Source organism: Crocodylus porosus, unplaced genomic scaffold, assembly GCF_001723895.1.
Source record: "Crocodylus porosus isolate Cpor-Errol unplaced genomic scaffold, CroPor_comp1, whole genome shotgun sequence".
NCBI lineage: Eukaryota > Metazoa > Chordata > Crocodylia > Crocodylidae > Crocodylus > Crocodylus porosus.
This window is the reverse complement of record NW_017728947.1, coordinates 88,416,451-88,422,100: the sequence shown is the minus strand read 5'-3', so window position 1 is coordinate 88,422,100 and position 5,650 is coordinate 88,416,451.

The following is a 5,650-nucleotide window of genomic DNA, read 5'->3' as shown; positions in this document are numbered from 1 at the left end:
GGTGTCCTGTCCCCCTCTGATTCTCCTGTAGTCCCCCATGATGCATGCCCCTGCCCTGCCCTTGCCAAACAAGGCATTGTAGCCCAGGGCAGGTGGTTGCTCAGCTCTAACTTCAGCCCTGAACTAGGGCCAAAGTCAAAGCTGCTGCCTGCCCCGGGCTGGTATTCAAATCCAGGACTACGCTTTTTCCCCATGCTGATTGGGAGGGAAGCTTATCTTGGATTTCATAGACATTAGGGGTGGAAGGGACCTCGGAAGATCAAGTCCAGCCCCCTGCCCCAGGGGCAGATAGTCAGCAGGGATCATAGGATCCCAGCAAGATAAAAATCCAGATGTCTTTTGAAGGCATTCAGAGTTGGTGCTTGAACCACCTCCGGCAGCAGGCTATTCCAAACCTTGGGGGCTCGGACAGTGAAGAAGTTCTTCCTTATGTCCAGCCTGAAACAGTTATGGAGGAGTTTGTGACTGTTCGACCTTGTCATGCCCTGAACAGACATTCCCCCAGATCCTGCTAAGCACCCCGATGAGCTTATAGGTTGCCACCAGATCACCCCTGAGCCTGCGCTTTTCCAGGCTGAAGAGCCCCATGGCTCTTAGCCTCTCATCATAAGGTCTGTTTTCCTGACCTCTGATCATGCATGAGGCTCTCCTCTGCACCCTCTCAAGCATCTCCACATCCTTTTTGAGTTGTGGAGCCCAAAATTGGATGCAGTATTCCAGCTGCAGCCTCACCGAGGCCGAGTATGGGAGAATGACGTCCCGGGATTTGCTTGAGAAGCATCTGTGTATGCAAGGAATCATTTTGCTTGCTTTACTAGCAACAGTATCACGTTGCAGGGTCATGTTCATCTTGTGATCAATCATGACCCCCAAGTCTCTTTTGTCTGTAGTGCTAGCCAGCATAGCGCTGCCAAGCGTATAAGGATGCTGTAGGTTTTTCCTCCCAAAGTGGAGAACCTTGCATTTTTCAGTGTTAAACAATCAGGTTCTCGTCTGCCCGTTTCCTGAGCCTTTCAAGATCTGCCTGGATCACTCTCCTGTCCTCAGGTGTGGATGCTTTACCCCAGAGTTTGGTAACCCCAGAGCTTGCATAAATACGGTATTTGTACTATGTAGTTGGACTGCTCATTACAAATGTTGCCACGTTAGCTTTATTTCAAATTGCAATCCCCTTATTAATGCCGTAATTCACATAATTAGTTCCACTTCAGTGGCTTGTTTGTCCCTGTAGGGCCAGGCACAAAGGGTGCCTAGCACATGTAGCGAGGCTGCCCCAACGCCCTGTAATTACTCGATTAATAAAGTATGCTGCACTGTGGTAATTACCACACTCCAGCAGACTCCACCGTCACATGCATCAGTATCTTATCCCCATGCTGAAAAATGGCAGTGAGGGTGCTTTAACTAAAGCTCATTCAAGCTTTAGTTAAAGCACCCCATTGTCATTTTTCAGCACAAAGACACTGATGCATGTGACACTCAAGCAATTTAATTAGAGTAGTTCTCAGAGCTGCTCTAATTAAAGCGTCCCCCCACACACTCAGAGCACATGTATAAACTCCCTCAGATTGCAACTCCTGTGGCAGAGACCATTCCAACAGCACCAGACCTGCTATTACTATTTAACCAGTTTGCGTTTACATGATGTTTCATTACTAGCATCTAAGGGACCTTATGAAAATGGGAAAAGGCTGAGAAGCAGAGCAGTGAAGTTAGTTTCAGTGTTTCCTGCTCTTTCAGTCTAAAGCCCCCAGCACACATTCATTTTATGGTGCAAGGGGAATCTGATCTCTGATGTTAGGCCATGCCTCCTCTCACTGCTGCCACCTCAGGAACAGCAGCTCTTCCCAGTTTTCCTGTGGGGCAGATGGCAGTTCTGCCCGTTGCTGCCCACCCCAGAGAAACCAGGGACTCTGCAGGGACCTCTGTAGCTATAATCATGGCATGATGGACCACTCTCACACATGGACACTCACATTTTGTTGGCACTAGAACTACAAGCGTTAATGCTGTCTGTACCCATGGAGGTTAGTCTCGCTCCAGAGGCTTTCTGATTTTGTTTCTGATTGCTTGCTTGCTTGTTTGTTTTAATCCAGTAACTCCTTTTAGGGTAAAATCCATTACATAAGTAGTCCCTGGAGCTTCTGGGCTACAGTGGGACTCCTTACTTGCTCTTTTCTGGCCCCTTGAATTTTTCTGCCCAGTGGCCAAAATTCAATGTAGAGTAAGGGGTGGCATGCCCTTCTCTGGGCATATTCTGTAGCCTGGTGCATGTGTTGCACTTTGGTAGGAAGTGGAAAATGTGGTTTTGAATCTATGGTGAGAAATCTTAGCCCTAAATCTTCCACTTTCCTGAGTAAGGCTCTAGCCACTGAGTTGTAAAAGGCAGGTACTGCCTCCTGTAGCCACAGCTGCTATGCTCCATGCTGGATGTAGAATCACATAGTTATCAAACCCTGGGCTCTTAACTTCAAACACAATGTTTCTAATCATGTATGAAGCTTGTGTAGGAGGTGTTTCTAATTATCCTTTCAATCCCTATGTTTTGTTCATGCTTATATTGTGCCTATTTTGTATTCTACGTGAATTGCATAATTTTAAGGACGTGGAGTCTTAATACAGTACAATAAGTACAACTAAAAGTGATTTTGACAGCAAAACTACTTTGAGACACTCATTCTAGTAGATGATGCTGTAGCACTCTCATGACAATTATTTTTAAAAAGTGAACTTGGGAATGTTATACAGCAGCATCTTCAATGTGTGTTTTCACTCCTCTTTTAATATAGTTTTGTTAGCTCCTGTGTCGCTGCCACAGAATGAAGTAAATGACCTCATAAGTTTCCTAGATTTTTTTGTGTGTGTGTGAGCAGTTGCTAAGTCTTTCTCCCTCTGAAAAAAGAGCTATGGAAAGTACGTGGCTTGGTGCATATTTGTTGAAAATTAAAATATAAGACAAGTCTCCTGAGGGAAGCAGTGGAATACCCACCACTTAAGCAGCTCATGTAAAAAAACAGGCTAATGTAGACAAATTTTGTTTCATGGGCATTGAAGGGTTATTACATAGTCTGAGGCTGTGTCTCCGTGAAACAAGCTATGGCACTGAGAAGATTCGGGTGGGCAGCAGGGAGGTTCTGTTCCGTTTTTATTGCAAAACCTGCTGCCATTTATAGATCTCTTTGCCATAGCATATGGATGAGGTCCAGAGTCACTGTTTTTCTTCTGATCCCCTTTTGCAGTCAGTGCAGATTTTCCAGAGGAAAGCTCAGCTCCACTCAGATATTTAAGCAAGCAGACAGGTTTCCAAAGAGATTGGCCCACCAGAGCCAAAGATTAAGAAAGCAGCCAGAAGTATGAATACATTGTGTTCTTGTTAAGCCTTGTCTCAGTGGAGATACCCTCACTGCAGTGTGCTCAAACAAACAAGGGGGGCTGCTCATAAGTATGCCATTTCTTTGGCTTTCAATTGTCATCATTACCCGGTTATTTTCTTGAAGTAAAAGCAGCAGCTGGTATGTAATGTGCTTCTTGAGAGACCGCGTCTTGTTCAATGTTCTAATACAGTGAGTCTCCACAAGGGTGCCACAGGGTGCCATGGAGTATTAGCACTGGTAACACCTACACATGATTTACAAGAAAAACCTCAGATAGTTCGTGTAGAAATCCAGAGTGTCAGCCATTCTCGTGTGGTGGTTTTTCTGAGTCCTTTGCAAGAGAAGAATTGCTTTTATCTTTTTGCTTTAGTCAAGAAATGAATGAAAGACGACAGCTGGCATTTTCTGAGGGGTATGGAAAGTCTAATGTGAGGTGCCTTCCATCTAAAAAAGTTTGAGAAGCATGATCTAGTATCTCCTGGTTAGGAAATGTGAAGCCCTTCGCCTTTGAAGACAACCTTGTGACAGGAGTGGTCACTGCTGGATGTTAAGCTGTCACTGGCCAAAGTTAGGTATCGGATACACAGACTGTTTGTTCTGACTTTAACTTCTATTAAAATACAGCAAATTGCAGAAGAGGAATAAAAATGATTGACTAGAAAGTGGATTTCTAGAGCTGTGATAGGCATACACTGCATGGTTCGAAATTATTACTGGTCATCCAGATGTTATGGGGATTCTTTTCTTTTTTTAAGCTGATCTTAAATAAGTGATATTGAAATAGGAAATCTAAAACATGCTGAGGAAATCTTCAATTAATCACAAAAGCATTTACAGCCTATTAGCTGAATATGAGGAAAGCAGGAGATTAAATTAGCCTTACCATTATTAAATCAAAAAATAAATCCTACTAGACTGAGTTTGCTTGCATAATACTTCATGCAAATTTTTGTAATATATTAAATGTCATTCTTGTCCACAAAAAAAAAAAGTGATTGTTTAATGAATGAACAAATGTTTACATGATGTCTAACTCCCACCTGTCAACTGGAGTCCTGCCTCATAACAATGGAGATGCCCAAAGCAAAAATAGTCAGGCAATAACATGAAAACTTACTGCGTGATAAATTGCCGACCACCAGACAACATTAATCAGAGCAGAGAAGAAACTGAAGAATGAAATAGCTTCACTGCTAAAAATAATGAGGTAATTTATCACTGAAAATAGCTCCTAAACTAGAGAAATAGATTGTGACCCGTAGGCCCATATGTAAAAGACGATCACCAGAATTAGTAAGCAGAGCCTTATTATGATGCCAGTAGGAGAACAGTTGAGAAAATTACTACATTAATAAAGCATTGAGATGAATATAATGAAACAAAAAAACACGGCAGCTTCTACAAGAATAAATTGTGCACCTCTGAACTCCCTAGAATCCATAAAAACATTCACACAATAGTGGGCAAGCAGGAACTGCTGAGTAGAGGCCTGTAGATTTTCAGAAGAATGACCCTCTTTAAGAGGTTAGCGTTTGAGCAGGTAAGGATGTTGAATAATGATTTAGGAAATGTTACTGGTGACAGATTTTTGATTTATCAAGACTAGGAGGACTGCAAAGAGCCCTGTGAAGGACTAACATGAGACTTTGGAGATTTAGGCCCTAGTAAGACACTATTTGCTATGTAGCATCCCCCCATAGAACTAATTACTGCAGGAAATTATGGAACCAAATAGATCGGTATAAAATTGTAAAGGCCTTTAATCTTCTTATCTACAGCATGAGCTGATCTCAAAGGAGTGCTACACCTACTGCTACAGAATGCACAGTTACATTCTGTATCACTAGATTATATGCGGTACTCTACATAGCATTATAAAAGGCTGAAGGAAGCTTTACATCTCCTTCTCCCATATCAGACTTTGACAAATGTCAGCAATAACAAGGAATAAAAAATGGATCATTCACCTGTTTCATATGAAAAGTCTTTTGAGGAAACAGAGATCACTCTTTAGTTAATTGACATACAACTATTATGTGAAAGATGCATTAAAGGAAAGTTTTAGGAGGAAGTATGAGAGCAAGAAGAAAAAATTAAATAATTACAATTTCCAGGAAAAAAATGTGAGAGTTTTTAGCAGGATATTTAAGCTTGAGAACCAGAATTCCCAAGTGGAAAACTAAAATACCTCGAGAGACAGACCGGAAGTGAGAGAGATTCTGCGAACTGCAAGTAGAAAAAAATGATTGTGAAGGAGGGAAGCAAATCCTCTCTGG